A 24,514-nucleotide genomic window follows, 5' to 3' on the forward strand; every position below is an offset into this window, starting at 1 on the left:
CATGAGTATAGTGACTGTATACTCACAATGGAAAGTATATTATTCAGAAAGCTCATCTCCTTCCTGCCTTCCAGGGAGACATCATCCCATTCATTTACTCACCAACATACCCCATGTGTGCAACACATTGAGGTTCAGAGAATTTTCCAAAAATATGGAATGATAATCTTAATGGAATGTACATGAATGAATGAATCTTATTCTTCATTCAGAGGTTGGAGAATCAGTTTATTTTACTGATAATCCCATGATGTATACTACTATGATGGACTGGGAGAGTAAGGTAAGAGTATGGATTAGAGAGATTTGCACTTTTCTCAGCTTGGGATATGTGAAACTATTTCTTTTAACCAGACATATAAATTCACTGGTTAAGAAGCTCTAGGTAACTCTCTTTATCAATATAGTGATATATCAATGCCTCAGGGTGCTTTGGGATGTGAAATTCTTTGCAACTTAAGAGTCTTAAAGAAGGAGTTCTTAACTTTGGGTTGATGAACTTGTTTTTAAAAATAATTTTGACTATTATATTTCAACATAATCCATTTTCCTTATATAACTATTTACTTTATGCATTTGGAAGCATTATTCTGAAAAAAAATTCATAAGCTTGGCCAGACTAACAAATGTGTCTATAACACAAAAAAAGTATTAAGAACCATGTCTTATGCTGTTTCCTCATGGTAAGTGGGTAAATGATTTGCCCAAGGTGACAAAACCAGACTGCATCATAGACAGTTTTTCCAGAATAACTAATCCTTTTGGTCACTTATGGCACTATTTACTCTTGATGGATTTGCTTTGTGCAACTTGGAAAGGGAGCATGACCCAGGATAACTATATAGAGAAACACTGAGTTGGTGGGACAAAGGAGGGTGAGGAATTCAGAAAATCACATCTATTTTTCCATCTCTTTCTTTGTATATGTGTGTGTGGTGAACTGGAGGACAAAGTGCAGAATCCTTTTATAGTGTTTAGCCTATAAGTTAATGATGACTGCCCTGGCATTCTCCTCTTCATCAAGATCTATGTTTTATTTTAGGAGAGCTTCCTAAAGTGGGTCTTGGATTTGGAGTACACCCTCTGCTCCATGATTGGGGTCTACATAGACTTACTTAGTCTCTTTCTCTCAAAGAGGAGGAATTTTTTTAATCACATTTTTCTGACTTACCAATCAAGTATCAGTATTATTATTTTGTGTGGTTCCTCCAGTTAATAAAAGTTACCAAATTTGACTTGGCATTTCAAAGTCAAGCAAAGAGATTTTCTAACATGTAGATCACTTTAGGATATAAAATTTTTATGTTAATTTGTTATTAATACATTTAAAAATAGAATACCGAAATCTCCAAGAGAGAAAAGGACTTATTTTTAGATGTTCATCATAGCATACTCTATGTATAGGACAAGTGCTAAATAGTAATAAGATTGATTCCCTAACCTCTCCAAGTTCTGGGGAGTAATGACTCCATATGTTCTCACAAAGGAGTAATGACCAGCATGTGCTGAAGATGGTACTGGCAGCCACAGTAGTCTGTGTTTCTGCCAGCTGCCCAAACAACTTTGTGGTGCACTCCCCCACTTCCTCATTCAATTTATTTCTTTGAGACCTTTTAAAATACTAAAATGGACTTGGTTAGAGGCAAGAAAAAGGAGCCAAACTTGAGAAAAGAAAAATCACTTTTTAGGTTGTTTGGGGGAAGGGGTAAGAGGAGAAGTAGGGAAAACTTCTATTGGAAGAGAAGGGAAAATTTCCTTGTACCTTTTAGAGGCACATGCACAAAAAATGTTCATAGATAATTAATAGTCCTGGATCTGGCATGGATGAGGAATTTTGAGAGAGAGAAAAATGAGCTTGGAGTCCCTTTTGTGTAGCTATTTGCTACAAATATCCAAACTTTGGGTTCAAATTAAGCATTAAAGTCAGTGAAAATGTACATTTGATAGACTGGTAGTCAGAAACTGTTGTTCCTCCAAAAACAGTGATACTTTTTTTAAAAAGAAAGAGAGTAAAGTCAAGCACTTTAAAAAGCATTGGCAATACAAAGAAGGGCAAAAAAGTCCCAGTTTTTTCAAAAAAGCTTATACTTTAATGGGAGAGAAAATGTGCTAACTGCATACAAATGACATGTAGATACAATAAACTGGAAACAATCTTAAAAGGAAGGCATTAACATTAAGGGGGCTCAGAAAAGGCTCCTTGCAGAAGGTGAGATTTTAGGTGGAATCTGAAAGAGGTCGTGGAACACTGATGATAGACTTGAGGAGGAAGAGAATTCTAGGTTTGGAGACAGTAAGTGAAAAAGTAGGGGTAGGACATGGAATTTTGTGGGCTAGGAGCAGCCAGGAGGTCAGTGTTGCTGGATCACAAAACAAGTGGAGGACGGTGTTTTATAAAGAGCCTGGAAAGATAGGAATGAACCAGATAGGAAGGTCTTTAAATGTCAAACATATCTGATGTTTGGACCTAGAGGTAAATGGAAGCCACTGGAATTTATTGAATAAAGAGATGACAGGGTCAGTTCTGTCATTTGGAAGACCAATTGGAGGATGAATGGAGGATGGACTGGAGTGGGAAAGCTCCCTCCTTCTTTATCAAGAATGTTCCCTGGTGCCTTCTAAGTCAGGAGGAAGAAATTATGCGGTATTCTAGGCAGGCCAAGGGGCAGTAGTAGTAAAAACAACAGTAGTTAGGTTACCTGGCTTATCTGCCTACCCAAGAGCCATGAGATTATAAATGCATAGTACCTCTTTTACTTCCCCCTTCCTCTGAATTTATTCTTTCCTGATATTAGGTAAATGAGTTTTATACACAGAACACATCAGGTTATAACTTATGAGCTTTAAAAGGTCAGAAGAGTTATCAAAAGTCTCCTCAATTACCAGAGATGACAACAGGAATGGCCAAATCCAGTGAGAAGCCTGCCCTGAGAAGTAACCTGCTTGCCCTTGCCCAACAGTGAACCAAACTGGCAGCTGAGAAACCATATCTTATGTTCAAGACGTCCATTGACTATGATACACTGCAAGTGAATTTGATAGGGATTCCCTAAGGGGAAAAAAGGACTTTTGGGGACAGGAGGTATCACTCCCTTCTGTGAGGATATTTTGTTTTGAAACAAATACTTTAAATTTAAATTCACTATCCCTGGAGTTTAACGTATTAAGTATGCACTATATTCCAGGCATGATGCTAAGCGTATTACAAATATCATTCATTTGAGGGAACACCATTGTGCTACAAGAAATGATGAAACATGAGAAGACGTTTATGAATTGATGCAAAGTAAAGCAAGAAGAACAAGGAGAATATTGTACTTGGTAACAGCAACTTAGTTACTCTGATTGATACAATGATGCGAGACAAATTCCAAGGACTCCTGAGGAAAAATACTATAAACATATCGATAGAGAACTGATGAATTCTGAGTACAGGTTAAAGTGTATTTTCCCCACTTCATTTTTCTTACTTTTTTTTGGAAACATGGTTAATATGGAAATACATTTTTCATGAATTCACAAGTATAATTGATGTCATGTTGTTTTTCTTCCCAATGGGTGGAAGAAGGGCTAGAAGGAGAAAGAAAATTTGGAAATCAAAATAAAAAAATAAACCAATGTTAAAATAAATAATGTTTTTAAAAATACCAGTCATTTGATCTTCATAACAACCCTGGCGGGCAGGTACTATTATTATCTTCATTTTACAGTTGGAGAAACTGAGGCAAATAGAGGTTAAGTTACTTGCTCATTGTCACACAGAGAGGGAGTATCTGAGACTGGATTTGAACACAGTTCTTCCAGGCTTTAGGATGAGTGCTCTATCCACTGTACCACTTAGCTGCCTGGGGACCAAGTGGATGGTTGGAGGAGAGAGTATACCTCAGTTTAGAAGGAGTGGTGCTGGTTCTTTTTGTTATTTGATTTCTGCCATACCTTCTAAGTAAATACCCCTTACTTTGCCTCATCCCAGCTCCTCTAGGTGAGTCTTCCTCCTTTTGGCCCATAAGCTTTTGAGTGCCCAACCTACACTGGATGAAGGTAGTCACTCTAGTGCTACTCTTCATTATTAAATTGGTATTCATCTCAGTGGTCTTTTATTTTATGTAGAAAAGATAGCAGCAGAAAGGAAGACTAGTTCTAGGACATTAGATAATACAAATTGAGATCCAGCAGAGATCTAAAATTGTATTCAGGTTTTTAGAAGTCATCATAATATAGCTCTGACCAAAACTAAAAAAAAGTCCTATATCAGGAAATATAGCTAAAAATACAAATAAACAGAAACCACTGAGGATTGTGAAAGTGTATGGATCCAGGAATGTTCAGGACACAACTCTATAAAAGATTAGCTCTTAAGCAGGTACAATCAAAGGTTCAGATGCATGTATGGGTGAGCTGCAAGACTGCACATAATTAAATGATGCCACAAGAAAACAGGCAATCTTAAAACAAAATAAAATGCTGAAAATAGAATAAAATTGCAGATATCTCTTATAAAAACTAACTTACCTAGAAAGTAGATCAAGTAGAGATAATCATCAGATTATCAAATAACAACTTCAACAATTTCCTTGATATCATATTCCCAAAACAACATAAATGAATACTATGCAAGCTAGAAGGCACAGTGGAAGTACAAAGAGTCCCTGACCAGTGGAAGTAGAAAGAATTCCCTGACCATTTCCTGGAAAAGAAAGTGATCTAAAATTAAAACTCCCAGGAACATCTTAGCCAAAGTGAGTGGGGGAAGCAAGCATTTATTAAGCACCTAGTATGTGCCAGGCATTTAAAACTTCCAGATTAAAGAAAAAAAATTATAACCAATTAGAGAGAAAGAATTTATTATCATAGACCCATAGTCAGGATCACACAAGAGTTTGTAGCTATCACTATGAAACACAGGAGAATTCAGAATCATATATTTAAAAGGCAATAGGCTAACACTTGCAATCAAGGATAACTTGTTTACTAAGTATAATCATACAGGGAAAATTGATCTTTAATGAAACAGAAGATTTGTAAGCATTTTTGATGAAAAAAGTCAGGACTGAACAAAATCTGTGACATGAAAAGGCTAGAAATTTAAATATATTAGGGCCATTGGAATGGACTATTTGATGAGAAAATATTTGTAATCTAATGAGGAAGAAGAATTGGGCATCCCCTTAGAAGTGTAATATTTTCATGAGTCCAAAAGAATGTTAAATATGACAGAGAGAGGGCCTTGAGACAATTTTAGTCTATTTTTGACTGTCTTAAATGAAGAAATAAAAGGGAGGGGTAAATAATACACTGAGAAGAAAAGGAAAGGAAGTGGGTAGAATTTACTAATTCATGTATCATGGTGCATGAAAAAAAACTTTGCAAACCATGGCATATGAAATTCATGTTCATTTAAACAGGAACACATATACACATACTCAAACACAGACTGTTGAAGGAAAACATAAAATGTAACAGCAACAGACAAAAAAGGGAAAGGATCTGGTAAAAAAGTGGGAAAAGCAAACAAACTCCAACTTTGGAGCATGAAGGAAATGGTAAAAGAAAAGAAAAGATTAAAATCTATACTTGGAGTCAGGGCAAGGAGAAGAGAACAGAATCAGTCAGGTAGTCAGCTATCCTTTTTAGCACCTACCATGTGCCAGGTGTTGTGCTAAGTGTTGGGAATGTGAAGAAACGCAAAAAATTAAAAGCAGATATCTTATTAACGTTGAGCAAGTTCTTTCTCTCTCCCTAACTTCTTTATAAAGAAGACTGTGATGATAAGGAGAAGGAAATATATAAAACAGGGGTAAGGAACTTGTGGCCTCAAGGCTGCAGGTTCCCCATCCCTGGTTGTTTGTTTGTTTGTTTGGTTGGTTGGTTGTTGTCCTTTGTCTTCGAAGAGGACCAAAATGATACCAACATGATAAAGTGAAATTTCAGTGTGTCTGACTATGTATAGTCAGACCAATATGAACTCGGAATGCTCTACCACAGGTTGGGCACAGATAGTCCGTGTGAATATTTGGGATGAATATCTCAAATTTGCACATCCTGCATTTACTTTGTACTGTCTCAATTCTGCTTTGCTCAAAGAGCACAGCATCCTTTCTGATGTGGGCACACCATACTGAGCAGTCCTGTGCCAGGGTTTCCCATGTTGCACAGTCAAATCCAAAGTTCTTGAGAGGGATCTTAAGAGTATCTTTGTATTGCTTCATCCCTGGTATAAGAAGATTAGATGGAGGAAAGTGACAATTAACTGTTCTTACTGTGTATCTCAATGGGATGACCATCCATAAAATGGAAGAGGGTAGGAGAATGGTTCATTCAGCAGGACTGAACAATATCTTGTTTACCAGAAAAACATTTGAAACATAAAGATTCACATAAAGTTAAAATATGAAACTGAATTTATTATACTCCAAGTGAATTCAAAACAGCCGGGATAGTAATCATAATTTCAGACAATGCAACAGTAAAAATAGGAAAAGTTAAAAGAGATAAGATGCTTAAAGGTACCAAGTACAATGAGCTCACATTAATTTTTGACATATTCATCAAATGACAGCATCTAAACACTGTACTTAAAAGAAAGTGTTAATTAATGTACAGGGGTAAGTAGTCCATAAAATTTATAGGTATAATAAGTATATAATAGCTATAATAAGTACTCCTCTTTTAGATCTAGACAAATCTAACAAAAATCCATCAATAAACATTTAAATGTCTATTATGTCACAGATACCAAGCTAAGCACTGGGGATATATATAAAAAAAAAAAAAAAAAAAGAAAGAAAGAACAAAAGATAGTCCCTGCCCTCAAGAAACTGACAATCTGATGGTAGAGATAACATATATATATGATATATATGATATATTTGCATGTGTATTATATGTATTCATATATATTGCATATATGTATGCATTACATGAATGTATAATCATATATATTATGTATATATGTGTAATATACACATATGCACTTGCATATACACACACAAACAAGCTATATACAAGGCAAAAAGAAATTAACACAGGGAAGGCACATGAATTAAGAGGGTATGGGAAAGGCTTGTTGTAAAAGATAGGATTTTAGTTGGAACTTAAAGGAGACCAGGGAAGTTAGTAGACAAATTTGATGAAAGAGAGCATTCCAGACATGAAGGACTGTCAGAGAAAAGGCTCAGTCAACAAATGGAGTTTCTTTTATGTGGAACAGCAAAGAGGCCATTTTCACTGGACTTATGAGTATGTGACAGGGAGTTAGGTATAAGACTGGAAAAGTAGCAGGGGCTAGGTTATGAAGGATGTTGAATTCCAAACATAGGATTTTGTATTTGATCCCAGAGGTAACCCAGAGGTAACCAGAGGAATTTATGGAGTAAGGAAGTGACATGGTCACTTCAGGAAAGTTACTTTGGTAGATGAATGGAAGATGTATTGGAGTAGAGAGAGACATGAAGCAGGCAGAATAACCATTAGGTTATTGGAGTAGTTCAGGTGTGAATTAACGAGCACCTGCACTAGAACTGTAGCAGTGTCAAAGAAAATAAGGAGATGCATTTGACATATATGTTACAAAGGTGAATGCACAGACCTTGACAATAGATTGGATATGAAGGGTGAGAAATAGTGAAGACTTGGTCAAGGATGGCTTTAAGGTTGTAAGCCTTGGGGACTAGGAAGATAGTATTGTCCTCTAAAATAATGGGAAATAGGAATGTAAGAGGGTTTATGAGGAAAGCTAGTGGGTTCCATTTTGGACATGTTTAAGATGTCTACTAGACATTCAGTTTGAGATATCTGAAACACAGTTGAAGATGTGAGATTGGAGAGTTTGGGATAGATAGAGAATCACCAGCATATAGATGGTAATTAAATCCACAAGAGCTGATGAAATCACCAACTGTGAGGCAAAACAAAGGGAGAAGAAAAGAGGGCCCGCTATCTAACTTTGTGGAAAACCTATGGTTAGAGTGTGCAATCTGTACAAGGAATCATCAAAGGAATTTAAGAAGAAGCAGTCAGATAGGGAGGAAGAGAGTCAGGAGGGAGTGGCGTATCCCAAACCTAGAGACAAGAGAAAACAAAGAAATTAAGAATATAGCATTGCAAATGTTAGATGTGGTGGCTCTCTGGAAATTACTGAATATGAATAAGAAGTAGTAAACATATATTCTAAACTGTACATTGCATCTATACAAAAACTGAACATGTATTAAGGAATTAAATCCTCATAAACAAATGCAAAATGGCAAAAAATATTAAACATAATGTTTCCTCATCAAAGCACAATACAGATTTTAGTTAATAAATTACATTTGAAGAAAGAATTACAATTTAATTCGAGAATAAATAATTTAAGCCTAACGAATTAGTAGATAAAAAACAAGCCAGGAAAACAATAGCTACTTTCATCAAAGAAAATGAAAACAGCGAAACAACAAACCAAACCTTTGGGGATAAGCCAAAACAATCCTTTGAGGTAACACACACATATACATATATGTGTACACATACATACATGTAAAACCAAACATCTACATTAACAAGAAGAGAAAGAATACTTCAATGATTTGACATGCAGCTAAACAAATGAATAAACACCTAAAGCTAAAAAGACGTAAAAATCCAATTGAACACCAAAATAAAACTTTGGGAAATGAAAGAAGAGATTTTTAGAATTAAAAGCAAATCACTATTAATAAATAAAACATAGATATTGTTGCTAAAAACTATAAACTAGACAAAAATTGGCTGATCTGATTTTTTAAAAGAGTAAAAAACTAATTGCTACTATTAAAAATAATGAAGATTTTACAAGAAGTCAAAGTGAATTAAATGAAGTTATCAGAAATTATTTTGCTCAATTGCATGCTAACGAAATGGATAAATTAGATGAATGAGTAAATGTTACAACTTTATTCTAAGGCTTTTGGGGGACAGAATTTAAAACAAAACTGCATACAGACACAAGACCACATACTCTTACATACACTTCCTTTTCTACTCTGACATTGCTACCACTCTGGGGTAAGCCCATGTTAAATCTTGTCTACAGTATTGCCTGTAGTATCCTGGCTGGTCTCTCTGCTTGAGTCTCTCCCAGCTCAGTCTGTTCTTCATTCAGCTGTCAAATTAATCATCTTAAACCATAAATCTAACGATGTCAGTCCCCCATTCATTAAGCTATAGTGGCTCCCTATCACCCCCAAAATCAAATAGAAAATCCTGTTTGACATTCAAAGCCTAATACCCCCTCCCTTTTCAGTTTTCTTACACCTTCCCCTGCCCATATATATGCTTCAGTCCATTAATAACTTTCTTATTGTTCTTTGCATGAGACAATTAATCTCCAGACTCTGGCAATCTTAACTAGCTGTTTCCCATTCCAAGAATATTCTCTCTTCTCATATCTGCTTCGTTGTCCCCGGCTTCTCTTAAGTCCCAGCAAAAATCCAATCTTCTGTAAGGAGTCTTTCCTGATACTTCTCACTTCTAGTGTCTTTCCATTATTTATTATCTCCATTTATCTTTTTTATTGTAATTATTTGCATATTTTCTCCCTTTTAGTCTACAAGATTATAGTTTCAAATCTTAAGTCTTGATCTTGAATGGGACCTTTTAAATTTTTTTTTCTTTGCATCCTTAGAGCTTAGCACAGTGACTGGCACATAGAAGGTGCTTAATAAATGCGAGAAATAAATTAATAAATGCAAGAAATAAATTGACTGACTGGCACCTGCACAAACACACTTTCTCACTCACAAGCTTTCTTAGTTGAACACTAAAAGATAAGAGAAAGATAAAATACAAAAAGTGAAGAAAAGGTGCTTTGGAGTTAGGGGCTTAGAGATCAGGTATGAGAGTAGGTCAGTGAAGAGAAAGATAGAGTCAGTAGGTAGAATATGAACCAGTGGGTTGTCCGGTAGCAAAGAGAAAAATTCGTTGGATAGGAAACGGTACTGCATTAATCAGTAAGCAACCACAAGATTCTGGTTGTGTTTTATTATTTTTTTTGAAAGTATTATAATGCCAAGACTTTGGGAAAAAAAGTAATCACAACAAAAGAAATACAGCCTAGTTAATGAAGAATATCTTTTTCAGACATTTCATTGTGTTTTCTCTAAGTGCTGAGAACAAGATAAGAACGTCACTATTGCCAATTTCATCAGTGGTTCCTTGAAAATCATTATTTCTCATGGTAGTTAGCTCCTTACATTTTTGCTGAGGCTGAAAAAATGGACAAAAAACTCCCAAAACTGACTCAGTTAACCTCTTCATATCAAACAAAACAATGGGCTATAATGTGAATCAAAAGATTTTGATTCTAGTTTGGGCTAATTTTTTTTAAAACTAACCCTGACTAATACTTGGGTGATCAAGGGCAGGTTGCTTTACTATGCCAGACTTTCATTTCCTCATCTGTCAAATGATGGGACTTAATTAACTTTTTTTGAGATTTTCACTTAATGTAAGGAAGAAACTTCCTAACAATTGTAGGGGACCTAAAGTAGAATGGATTGCCTTTAGGGATGATGGATTTCTCCTCAATAGAGGACTTCATGCTGGAAAAACACTTTTTTGGAACATAGTAGAGGACACTACAGTTGATTCGTTGCAGGTTAAACTCAATGACCTCTGGCATCCCTTCTATCTCTAACCCTGAGATTTCTGGAGGAAAAAAAAACTGAATTCACTTTTCAACTGGATATTATGGCATGGTGTAGACATAGCTGATTCTTGTCTTGTTTCCTAAGTTAGGAAAGATTTCCCTTAGTATTGTATAGCTGACCCTGTAATCCGGAAAATGTGTAATATAGTCACTATTTTATTTCTTTTATTCTATAAAATAAAGCAACTCCAGACTGTACATTAACTAAGAAAAGAGACAATAATGCCCATTCTTTTAACATTTGGAGGTCATAAACATGCCAGGCTGAATACAGAAAAAAGATGACTTTCGAAGCTGGGAAGAACTTCATAGGTCATCAACTCATGTCTGAACCATGAATCCCTTCTAAATATCTCTGATGAGTGCTTCTTTCACTTTCAAATGACAGAAAACTCACTACTTCTCAGAGGCCCTTGAGTTTTAGATAGCTCTAATGTTAGGAAACCTTTATATTGAGTTGGAATATGCCTCTTTGCTGTTTCCACCCATTGGTCCCAGTTCTCTCTTCTCGAACCTTATCCGGTACAACAAGCCTATGTGCTTTTCCACTTAGCAACCATTGATATTGCTGAAGACAATAACCATGTTCTTCTGAGTCTTCTCTTTTGCAAGCTAAGTATCCTTTCCTCAGTCATTCCTCATAGGACATCATTTCCAGTCCTCTCCTGATAATGAGAACTGGATCTAAGTTGTCAATATCCCGCCTTGACATGTGGTGCTCAGAATTGACTGTTGCACACCTTATTTAATCTGATTGATGTACATTACAGGGGGGATATCACCTCCTTCCTTCTGGAAAGTGCACTCCTGTGATTGACTATGTGAGTAAAACATATCATCCCTTTGCATTACTTCCTTCCTAACTCCTTTCTTGGAGACATGAATTGCAACAATTGAAATATTGATGGATTCCTAGTTTTTGTTCCATTCCTCCCTCCTCCCCCACACCTCTTGGTTTGACCCTCATTAAGTTTTCTGACCCTACAAGATATCCCTCATTTGTTCCCTAGAGTATTCCCTTAGATCTGCACATCACTTTGATTGCTCTCACATCTGGGATTCGTCACATGCTTGTGTTAACCGTGACCATCTGCAGCATTACCCAGCAGGATTTAGGAGACACTCAGTCAGAAAAATCATCCCTACTAAGAACAACATATGGAAAAAATTAAGAAAAGACATCTTCCATTGAAAACCCTTTAAAACATGTATTTATGACAGGCACACAGAGAGAAAGATATTGCCTTTCCTCCACAAGAGTTAAAGGAAGAGTCCTACTTCTTCTGAAGATTACACAATTAATTATGCAAGATAAATGCAAATGTTTGGCATACTCATGTGTAAACACAGGGATTTTCTCACAAAGTCTTGTTTAGAACCAGGCGTCGCCTCCAATAGAAATGTCTCTCATTTTCCATGGACTCTCCTGATACTTCATATGAGAACAAATGAAGATTTCATAATTAGGGATAGGGGAAGCCGGCCACGTTTTCCTGGGTTGGTTCATTGAACATCTCCAACTATTTTTTCCAATGCTTTGGGTTTGGCAAAAGCCAAAATAAGTTTTGCCAAGCATTTTTCCCTTAATTTTTAAATCCATGTGCATTAAGGGAAATTTAATCCGTATGTTTCTGATTCATTTACACTTAACTCATCAAAATGTTGTTTTGAAAGAGGCATTTGGTCTCCAACAAGACTTATGAGCCCTCTTTAAAAAAGCATACAAAAATATCCCCATCATCTTTGGTCCAGAGAAGGATATTCACCAGTTTCAAATGTATAGACTGAATGCCATTGATTTCTTTGCAATGTAGCTGTTAGGCTTCTGTTGAGTCCTAGACTTTAAAATAGCTCTTCTTACTTTATCCATCTATGGATTGGGGATTCCAAGTATGAAGAGTAATGAAGAACTAATTCCTTATAATTTCTGTACAATCTTGCTTTTGGTCTGAGTGTCCTACAATCATGTGTGGCTATTCTGACTTTCTGCAGCATACTACATTCCTTCAAGGAAGGGATGAATCAGAACAAACCCTGACCTAACACTGGATTTTGGGAGTTGTGTTTGTTGTGATTGTGAGACCTGGGGAAAGCAATGACAATGAGAAGAGGTCCGATGAGCATAGAAATTGGGGATGGACCTCTTATATGAAGGGATTGAAATTGGGAGGAACACTAATTCAATTTAGGTCAGGAAAACAATTATTGCTATTATATTATGTTCAAGGCAAAGAGATAGGATGAGGTAGTGTATAGAGAACTAGTTATAGAGTGAATGAAATCTATGTTTAAGTCTTACCTTTGATACACACTGGCTACATTAATGTGGACTATTTACTTAATCTCTCAGTGTCCTCAGATAATTCTGTGAATGTCCCATGGAGCAATATACCAAAATATAGAGTATGGGGGGAAAGGAAGTCAAATATTGATTATATCCTAGTTTAGCTCATGATTTTTGTTAAGGAAATAATAAACTCAGCTTTTCCTATGCTCCTGAAGAACTATTAATTGATGTCAGTATTCTCTCAAAATCCCCTAGACTAGCTGTTAATCATTGATATTGGAAGTTTCCATCCTGTGGGTTCCATATACTGATTAAAAGAGAAGTCTTATATAAAAGCAACAATAACACAAAACAGCATTCAAGACGCTATGCTAAACATTGAGGATACAGAGAAAAATAAACAAATAAAAATAGTCCTTGGCATAAAGGAGCATTGGGTCCAAACTTCATTTTACAGGTGAGGAGGTTAAAACCCCAGGAATTTTTCCCAAAGAGGAGAAATGTTATGTTCAAGGTCACACATTTCATTTCTATTAGAAAGATCTATTTATCTGGACTCCCTAGTTTAGTAATCACTCATTTTTACTACATGAGAAGTTGTTTCTGCAGAACAGAGGGAGAATACACTATTTAGGGGGCATTTCAAACAAATTCCCCCCTATAAGAGCAGAACAGATTAGATGACCTCCCAAGTCCTTAATAAGTCCTATTCATGACCACCACTCTCAACTCAGCAAGTATTAAATTTTTACTATGTATATGGCGAGAGACAGCGTAGTGTAGTGGAAAGATTGCCAAACTTGGAGTCATGAAAATTTCTGAATTAAAATCTCAACTCTGACTCATACTAGCTATGTGACCCAGACCAAGTCATTGATATCCATGAGCACCACTAATGACTCTCCAAGGCTATAAAAGATAGATGGATTTCCATTTTTCTTGGTGGAGGAAATTCCCTTCCCCCGCCTCCATTCCCTTCCCACCACAAAATTCAGGACCTTGGTATTGCTTTAGGTAAAAGGTACTACTGTTGTTCGGTTGTTTCAGTCATGTCTGACTCTTAACCCTATTAGGGTTTTCTTGGCAAAGATACTGGATTGGTTGTCTATTTCCCTCTCCAGCTCATTTTAAGATGACTAAACTGAGGCAGGTAGGGTTAAGTAACTCTAGGGTCACACAGCTAGTAAGTATTTGAGGCTAAATTTGAATTCTGATCTTCTTTACTCCAGGCCTGACATTCTATCCACTGGGCCACTTAGATGCCATAGAAAAGAAATATGGAATGCTTCATGAAGTTGCATGTTATCCTTGTACAGGAGAAATGCAAATCTTCTCTGTATCATTCTAGTTTTTGTATGTGTGCTACTGAAGTGAATATAAAAGGCACCAGGAAATAGGAAAACAAAAGCAATGAAAAAACTGACATGGTCCTTATCTCAAGGAACTTATAATTTTGTACAGGAGATAAGGTATGTATAAACAAATAATAATGAATCAGAATATGTAGATCAATTACCAGAAATTTTTATATGTGGGAAAAATTATATAATACATACTGAAGAAAGAGTGAATCATTGCTTCAAATCAACTTTTAAGACAAATCCACTTGGTTTGGGAAAAGCATCAGAAACTAACAAGACATTCAGATGAGAAGAACAAGGAATTCTATCCTTTTGATAGGTTCCTATTTTAATCACTGATCCTTGCTTAGAGTCTATTAAACTCGATTGTTTAAATACTTCTGAAAAACCATTAAATACTGTCAGTACCCTTTAAATTTTGGTACTCTGTAGCAAAACCTCAGTTACTTCACAGCAGTTATTGCTCTACCACAACTGTATACAGATTCATATACATGCTTCTAAGAAAATAAGTGCAAATATAAATGCAAAATACTATTAGAAATTTGAGGAGGGAGGACTCAGATATTGCTGAGGGGAATCAAAGAAGCCTTCACAAAGGAGGTGGTGTTCCTTTTCCTCAGAGAGCAAAAATTTGATGACTTTGATAGTTGTATTAGACTCTGCATTCAGACTGTAAAGATGACGCCATGATTCAATAACTTGCTATACACAAAATACATGACCATGGCAGAGTGATGGGGGGGATGGAAGGAAGGGATTTACCAAACTTTTTGAAAACCAGACTCTTTAACCTAAAATTTAATTTAACCTGTTAAACTAACCAATTTAACCTAAAACTGTTTTTGTGTATTTCCACCTTTGATCCACACTATTGTAAAACTTCTTTTTTTATCCCCTAAAGTGACTATCTCTGATTCTCCTTTCCAGAATTGGCCAGACTTGCAGTGAATGAGTAGGATGTAACAAATAGTCCAGGCTGGAAGTTTCACTAAATAGTTATTTCCAAATGAAATTACACTAGTTTAATTCTGCCTTGGATTAGATACTGTTTATATTAAAATGGAGTAACGTATCCTTTCCAAATCTTTGAAGTAGGCATCACATATAATTGGCCTTATAAAAATAAACTGACTAACCAATCAGACCATTCATCTAATCTGTCTCAGGAAAAAAATATTAATCTCATAATGTTCTGGTTTCACCAAACCTCTGTATATTTAGATTTTTTTAATAAAAGAATTACTAGTCTGAAACTTCATTTTTCCATGATCACTCTTCCACTTAATTAGAGCCACTATTCTCAAGAGAACTACAATGAAAAGTCTTTCCCCCTCTAACTCAGTGCAAACTTATGATATGCAGTCAATATCAATGCTTTCCTGAAATTGTTTAATGTCCTTATTTCTCGGACAAATGAAGGGCTATATTAAAAAAAAATGAAGAAATCCTTTAGTAACAATATGTAAACAGATCCTATTTCACGAGAATCAAAAATAATGACAGGCTTGTACTTTTCATGCTTGGTTTCAGGCCCCTCAATTTTGAATTTTTCCAAAGTTGAAACAATTATTTCTTTCATCCTCACAAAAATGACTTGACTACTCCTCAATTTTCTTCTTTGGCTCTTAATCCTCCTCTCTTCATTGGCTGCCTTTCTGCTTCCTGCACCTTAAATATGATATTCCTACAACATTCTGGCCTTCTCAGTCCTCTTCTCTTCTTTCTCTATGGTCCTTCTTTGGCAGTCACACCTATTTCCATGTTTTCAATAGTCCCCTATGAAGTTGACTTTCAAAACAAATCTCCAGGCCAGATCTTTCTCTTGAGTGCCAACCAGTATTTCCAACCACATTGAGGACATTTCAGCGTGAATGTCCCATCAGCACCTCTGACTCAAAATTGAAATCCTAATCTTTCTTCCAAACCTACTTCTCCTGGCTTCCCTGTTTCTATCAATGTAAGGATCATTCCCACAGTTACCTATACTCAGAACTATAGAGTCATCTTTGATTCCTCCATCAAGGAGCATGTTATAATTCTGCATGTCTTTCCCTATCCCATGCCCACGTAGCGCAAAGCTTTGCCTATAGTTGACACTTAATAAATAGTTGTTGAATGAATGAATGAATAAATGAATGGTTTTTTTTCCCATTCTATCCATTACTTCCCTCTAAGATTGCCTCCCATTTACACTACATATATCTTGTGTCTACATAATTGTTTACATGTTACCTCTCCATTTGAATGTGAGCTCCTTGAAGGCTGAGATCTTGTTGTTTTGTTGTTTCTCTTTTCCTTTCTTTATATCCCAAATGCTTGGCACATTTAAAATTCTTCATAAATGATTGTTGACTGAATAACAGGTGTCTCTCAAAATGATCCTCTTCTTTCAATTCCTACTGATGGAAATCTAGTCCAATTCTCTATACCTTTCATTTAGACTATTTGAAGGCACTCATTTTTAAAAAACATTTTTATTTTGCTAAACATTCCCCAATTACATATTAAAAATGTTTTTTTTAACAATCATTCAAAAATTTTTAAGTTCCAAAATCTCTCCCCCCAATAAGGCAAGCAATTTAACTTTGATTATACACGTGAGGTTGTGTCAAACATATTTTCATATTATCCATGGTGTAAAAGAAAGCACAAGTAAAATAAAACAATACAAATAAAGTAAAAAAGTATGCTTCAACCTGCATTCAGAGTTCATCAGTTCTTTCTCCAAAGGTAGAGAGCGTCATTCATCACAGGTCCTTTGGAATCATCTTGGATCATTGTCTTGATCCAAATAATTAAATTTCTCGCAGCTAAGCATTCTTACATTATTGCTGTTACTGTGTACAATGTTCTTTACTTTGCATGGATTCATACAGGTCTTCTCAGCTTTTTCTGAAACTATTCCAATATACTCAATTAATTTTCCTATATCTAATTTTTGTTCCTATAATGCTTCCTTCACATCACTGATGAATTAATCTTCCCTAAGCTTAGTTTTTCTCATGTAATTCCATTGGGCAAAAAACACCAATGTTTCCCCATTGCCTATCAGAAAAAGTCAAATTTACTTGAATTGAGGGCACATACCTTGGGAGGCCACATATCAATCATATGTTTCCTCCTATGATTTATATTGTAGTCAAATTAAATTATTTTCTGTTCCCCAAATATATTGTTCCAACTTCTGCTTCTGTATTTGTGCCAAGATCATTCCACCAAACTCCAGAGAGTAAAGACTGCCCAAGCAGGACAGGACCTCCTTCTCTCAGTAACTCCAGTCCAAACCACCCTGTCGCCTCTTCCCCACCTGCTCAGTTTCACTAGTGTACTCCCAAGGGTCACTGGATCATGGAGTCTCTTTCCTTAAAATCTCATTCCAGCTTCTCCTTAGGTCACAATTGGCTCTCCCTTCCAAACAGTGATGGACTCAGCTCTCTTGTGGCTCTTGACAAAAGTCAATATGACCATTTATACCGTGTTCTGCCACTATATACTAACTACATCTGGGTTTTGTCCTCCAACACACCATGGTACCCTAAGGAACACTGGGCCTTTCCACTGACTGCAACTAAATTCTCCTACGTGTGTTGTCTCTTTTAATAGACTGGGAATTCTTGGTGACCCAGGACTATCTTACATTTACATTTGTATTTCCAAAACCTAAGACAGTGCTTAGCACTTAGTGTTTTTTCATTCCTTTTACATGAACTGTAATGGTGTCTCTGCTATGCTTCCATCCACATACACATCTGTCTGGTGAGATTCCAGATTTCCTTAAAGTCCAGCTCAAGTGCTTCCTCTTCCATGAAGCTTCTTTTGACTTCTATCTAGAAATTTTCTCTCTTGCTTCATCTATGGTAGCAGATTGTACCTCTCTTCTGCATTTATCTCATTCATGGTTGCACTATGACAATGTCATGCATCTATCCTAGTGGGTGAGCTCTGTAAGGGTAGGGCTGTGTTTTATTTGTCTTTATTTCCTCATCACAATGCTGTGGATAGAGTAGGTACTCAAAAAAGAATGGACAGTATTGCTAGAACAAAAACTTTGAATTTATTTTGAGTGGGTGATATATTTTATATTATTGTGAATTCAATTATGAAGGGGTTTTTGTTTGTTTGTTATTTTTAGCAAAACACACAAGTATGATAGGAATCTAAATGTCTTGCCCATATAGCTATTTACAATGTGAAGAAGCATGAATCAGAGAGACACAAAAGAAAAGATAGAAAAGTACAAGAGAAGCACAGTTAGAAGGTGACAAAGTATCAGGCCTTCAGTGATGCTCCAGTAAAGGATCAAATAAAAGAAACAAGTTTTCCATTTGGAGAAGAAAACACTAGAGGAAACATGGCTATGACACGTGATATCATGGCACGATCTTTCCAGAGAAGCAGACATTCATCCTCTTGTTATATTTTACTTGCTACACCCACCCAAAGGCTTATGATGCTAATGTTCCAATTTTTTTTCATTTTCTCCCAAATTCTTCAATATCTCTTATCAATATGTAGTTATGGTACAGGACAAGATCAGAGGTTCAAACTTCATGGATTTAAAAATTGGAAAGGTCTCTCACAGTGCTTTCAAAGAAAAGTCATTTAATTATGTTTTGCCAACTGGTCAATTCAATGTCATCAACATGATTAAATCTGTGTGTAACAACACATTGTGAGCAGCTAGGTAGCGCAATAGGTAGAGTACTGGACCTGGAGTTAGGAACACTCATCTTCCTGAGTTCAAATCTGATCATCCTAGTTTATTAGATTACACACTTACTAGTGACCCTGAGCAAGTCACTTAATCTTGTTTGCCTCAGTTACTCATCTATAAAAACAAGCTAGAGAAGGAAATGGCAAATCACTTCAGTATCTTTGCCAAGAAAACACCAAATACGGTCATGATGGCTTGGATGTGACTGAAAACAATTGAATAACAACAAAAAAAGGAAGGCAGGTTCTACCTTAAAGGGACTTATATTCTAATGGGGGTTCCAACATATAAATGGAAAAAGAAATACAAAATCAGTTGAGGAAGAAGAGAGCACTGATATCTGAAAAGTTTCAAATGTGAAAAATAACTTCATCTGAAGAGATTTCCTTATTATTTCTTTTTCTTCCTTTCCCTCTTTCCCCTAAAAATGACTAGAACTAGGCGTTAATTCCTAGAGATTAAGTTCAAAAAGTCACAAGTGACTGATTCCATGGCATTTTAAAATGAAAGCACCATTCCAATGTTTATATAGACAATGAAAGAAACATTTTGAATGAATTCAGTAACAAAGCATACGAAAGAAAGACTTAGGAGTTGTTAAATAAAGAATGGGTTCTGGAAGTCACTCAAGGATGTTTGCCTTAGAAAAATTCTGGGATTTACCTGCCCCCCAGAATATCCTCTAGAGGAGGTTTTGTATCAGGGTATCTCTAGGAGACTCACTCTAGCTCCAGGTTATAGTGGGAAGGTCTAGAAATATACAGAATTCTCTGTGTGGTGTCTTTTAGTTTACCCCAATCACATTAGAAGAATATTCTGAAGAGATGCTTTGGATCCAGGAAGGTCATTCCTCCATCAGTGGAGAGAGTTTCCAAACTACTGAGTGCCCCACATCTGTGACATCACAGTTCTATATGACCCCCCACCAATAAAACAACCCCAAAACATTACAGTAGTGTCAGACGGTGGAGGGTTTTAATGCTAGAACAGGAAAGGTTGAGGTTTATGCTGTAACAAATCATTGCTGGCTCTAGGGTGGTTGAGGTGTTATGACCTCTTCCTCTCTACTAAGGACTCCCTCCTGTCTCTGGACCAAAGCCCTGGCATATCAAGTGTTTAGGAAGATGACGGATAAAGCAGAGGTCTAGTTAGGTGAGCTGGGCCCAGGCTATAGGACCACAGGCTGACTTTTCCATTTTATGTTTCTCAAGCATAGGTGACCAATCAGTAACTCTAAGGGGGCTATTGGTTGGCAATTTTGTGAATTCAAGAGGTTAGTGTCCCTGGATTCTTCAGGTTCCTCCAGAAGCACTATAAGAAGAACTCTCTCTATACCCCTCACAGACCCTCATGGAGGAGAAGTGACAGGCAGGAGCCAACCTGCAAAAATAGGGGTCAGGCTATTTTTGCTCATTGTTTCTGGCTATTTTGACCATCCATTACAAAGCACTGAGGAAAATATTTAAAGCTTAAGTTTTGGTTCATCGTGTATCAATTAATTTTATATATCTATATTTATTTGTGCCTTGTGATAATCATCTCTAAGGCGGATAGGGTGGCACAGAAGGAAAGGATTAAAAGGAATTTGCATGATAACTTTATTGTATATTTGAAGGAAACAGAAAGTTGAACATGGTAGATTTCTATGTGCAATTATCTTTTTTATTCTACTGTGCTAGGGAAATGCTTGTTTTGTCCTTTGAATTGAAAATAAATTTTAAAACTAAAAAAAAAGTTTCAGTTCATTTCTAAGATCTTTCTGAAAATTGAAAGGTACACAATGTGTAATGTACATCAAGTATAAGGTAGCTCTTTTTCCCCTCTTTACACAAAAGAAATGCTAAAGATTAAAGACTTGTAAGAGTCCATTGGCAGGAAAATTTACAAGAAACAACAGAGATGAATTATAAGTACTGTTACAGTCTTCTGAAGATAGAGACATAAAAACTAAAGACAAAAAGCAGTATGCAGGTCTGCTGGAGGCAGCGAGGTGATGTAGCTCCGAGAGTACTGAATTTGGGCTTTTAGGAAGACATTTACTAGCTACTTTACCTTGGGGACACTTAACCATCTGTAACTACTTCCAAATTTATAAAATGAGAATAATAATAGCACCTATATTCCAAAGTTATTGTGAGAATCTATTGAAATGACATCTAAAATACTCTGAAACCTTAAAAAAACCATATAAATTCTAATGATTGTAGTAATAGCAGCAATAGTAGTAGTAGTATTTCACCTTATTTCTGTAATATGTAAAATTTCCTTTAGATCCATGTTTTTGAGCAAGCCACCCAGGTCCGGGATTGAGATCCTTTTCTAGCTGGTATTCATTCCTCCAGTATACATCTCCTCCATGAGGCTCTGGAATGGATGTAGAGAAGATACCTTCTGTAGTAAGTGTGGCAGAGTTTAAGGAATCCAGGAACACTCAAGTCTTGAATCCACAAAATTGCCGCCAATAGCCATTTTAGAGTTGCTGATTAGTTATGCATGTCCAAGAAACACAAACTGGACAGGTCAGCCAGTAGTCCCAGACCCAGGCCCAGGCCCAGCTCACCTAACTAAGCCTCTGCTATTGTTGCCATATGCCAATAGTTGCCTTATTTCTAGGGTGGGAATAAGGATACTTCTCCCCAGCCCCTTGTGGTAAATCTGCCAAAGGGGAGCTACTTGTCACGTAAGAGAGTAGAAGGAAGAAAACTAGTTAGAAGTTGTATCTTCTTTTTAAAGTGATGCAGCTGTTCCCCCTTCACTGTCACTGAAATAAGGGATCAATAAAATGATTGGTTCTATCAGGGCTTAGTTTTTTTTCAGTCACATCTGACTATTTATGACCCCATTAAGGTTTTCTTAGCAAAGATACTGGAGTGGTTTGCCATTTCCTTCTCTAGCTCATTTTATAGATGAGGAAACCAAGGAAAACAGGGTTAAGTGACTTGCCCAGAGTCACACAGCTAGTAAATATCCCAGGCTGGATTTAAACTCCTGTCTTCTTGACTCCAGGTCCAGCGCTGTAGCCACTGAACCATTTAGCTGCCTCAATGATTGGTTTATCATTTATCATTTCCCCAAACCATATAAATCGATCATCACTGAGTGTGTCGGCCAGAAGTAGCTCTGTTCATACTCCATGAGAGTGTAGCACCACCCTCCTCTCCTTCTAATGCACTCCAAGTGAGTACCTGAATAGGCTTCAAGAGAAAAAGGCCAAGGTCTCCCATTGCATCCTGGTCCATCTCAGTTATCCTGATAAATATCTGATCACTGGATCCAGATGGCTCAGGAGGAGAAAGTGAGACTGGTGACCTTGCACAGCCCTCACTCACTCAAAACAAAGTCAATTGCAAGCTATGTCATCATTTCCCTGATGTCATGATCCTCTTCAAAAATGAAGGATGAACACAACAAGCAGGCAATAGGAAGCTGTGAAGGGTTGTTGAGAAGTGTAATAACATGACTATATCTTCAATAAAGAAATCAAATAATGACAGTGGTATGAAGGATGGTTTGGGGACGGGCAGGAGGGAAGCAGAGAAGCAGACAATGTAAGTGGGAACACTGATAGGAGCTTATGTTCTCAATCCAGGTGGATGGATGGCATAATTTAATTACTTCATTCTACCATAGACTCTTGGATGGGATTTATGACATATTTGAGACATGATGAACAAGTACCAAATAACTCAATTGACCTGGATCCTACCAACTATTCCCAAGATATTATATAGCTAATCAATTGTGTACACATTAGTGCTTTATAGGTAGAAAATTTCTACCTACTATAGGCAGAAAATTTTAATATAATGGGAAATTAGTCAGCCTAATGCCACAAACAGTCAAATTCTTTAGCCAGTTACCATGCACTTTAAAACATCTGCTTTTCTCCGCAGTTTTTATGGGTTTGCACTGCACTATCTGTCTCCTATTGCTTAGTCTGCCTTGAGACCAAGGGCACAGATTTGCAAGATTACTGATTAGAAGAAGAAACATAGTCTAAAACCATGGAACAGAATAAATTTAATTGATCCCTATAGTTACAGAACTTACTTTGCCTGAATTAGTTCTTAAGGAACAGCTTTTTAGTTAAAGGTATGTTGAGTCAAAACATTTGGGTTTTGTTTGAATATTTCACTTTTCATCTTATAGATTGTTCCTATAAAGAAAGAAACTTTGTTTTGTACTTTTATCCAACATCTAACCAATTAAGTGGAAAAAAAATCAGCGGAACCATTTATGGTTGCTGCTGGAGTGCCTATCTCTCAGGCTAGCTACCAGAAGTCTCAAATGACCACTAGATGTCAGGCTTGCAAAATAATTAAATGGACACTCCAAGACCATCTCTTGAACTTTAAAATTACATCCATTTTCCTCAATATGTCTGAGTGGGATTCTGTTACCCTGGTGACTATGACATTAAGTCACAAGTCTTAACTCATATAGAGCTATGCCAGTTGGGACATCATTTTCAGCTGAGAGTTTCCAAGCCTGAGATTTGCACTACTGTGACTATCCTTGTTGAGAATTGTAATGCCAGGGACAAAATTTTGCTTTTCTCTTCTCTTGATCATCTATGTGACTTCATTGTTGTTATGGGGGAAGGGGGTTTAGTCACTTAACAAACATTTATTAAGAAATTACTATAAGAGCCAATGAGGCAAAGGTAACTGCTAGGTCAGTGACTTGTACTTCAACAAGATTTTATTGAACTTCCAAAGAGTATAGATGTGGGGTAGATATTAAAGTTATCTAGGCTGTTGTTATCCTTGTGGAGCTGACATAGCATGAACAAAGATAACTATAAAAGATAATAATACGTGGTAAAAGAATTACAAATAAAGTGTTATGTGAGGCTCAAGGGAAAATTCAGGAACAACATGGAATTTTTCAGTCCCAACTTCTGCTCCTCTGAACATCCTGGTCTCCCTATTCCTTAACCTCCTTAATTTCCATGATCTCAGTCTCAGAGTATTTAAATTATGCATAAAAATGTCTATATATTATATATTTCCCACTCACCCTGCTCAAGTGAGTCTTTCACGGGGGCAGAATTCCTCCTGGACTATGCTCCCAAACTCATAGGTTGGGTCCACAGACAACTACCCCTGGTTCAAAGTATCCTGTGAAGCCTCAGTCCTGGGACTTTAGGGTAGGAGCCCCCATTAGTATGTTTGCATTGTCTCTAGTCAACCAGAAGACATAATCAACTCAAAGCATTTATTAAAATGCTAAAATAAAAGGAGTAACTTAAAACATTCTCTTCCATAAATTAGGGGCATAATAACTCATAGATATATACCATATCAGTGGGAAGAGAAGGCACCTACAGAATTTGTGAATAAAGAGGCAAACATATAGGAAACTCATGTGGCAAAAGCACATGAAAAGAGGAACCACTTAGACTTCAGATCATATAGGGCCACTGAGCCCTTGTGCAATTCCTGTTGACCTTAGTCTCACAGTCGCACCTCCGTGACGTTTCA

The 24,514-nt window shown here is 36.6% G+C and overlaps 1 non-coding gene across 1 annotated transcript; it reads right to left on the reverse strand.

The window, feature by feature from the left end:
- Positions 1-14,224: 14,224 nt before the first annotated feature.
- On the reverse strand, positions 14,225-14,331 carry LOC140530548 (U6 spliceosomal RNA). The gene has a single exon (XR_011975984.1). It is a non-coding gene; the product is annotated as a U6 spliceosomal RNA (small nuclear RNA).
- Between the last annotated feature and the right edge of the window lie 10,183 nt (positions 14,332-24,514).

Source organism: Notamacropus eugenii, chromosome 2 (assembly GCF_028372415.1).
Source record: "Notamacropus eugenii isolate mMacEug1 chromosome 2, mMacEug1.pri_v2, whole genome shotgun sequence".
NCBI lineage: Eukaryota > Metazoa > Chordata > Mammalia > Diprotodontia > Macropodidae > Notamacropus > Notamacropus eugenii.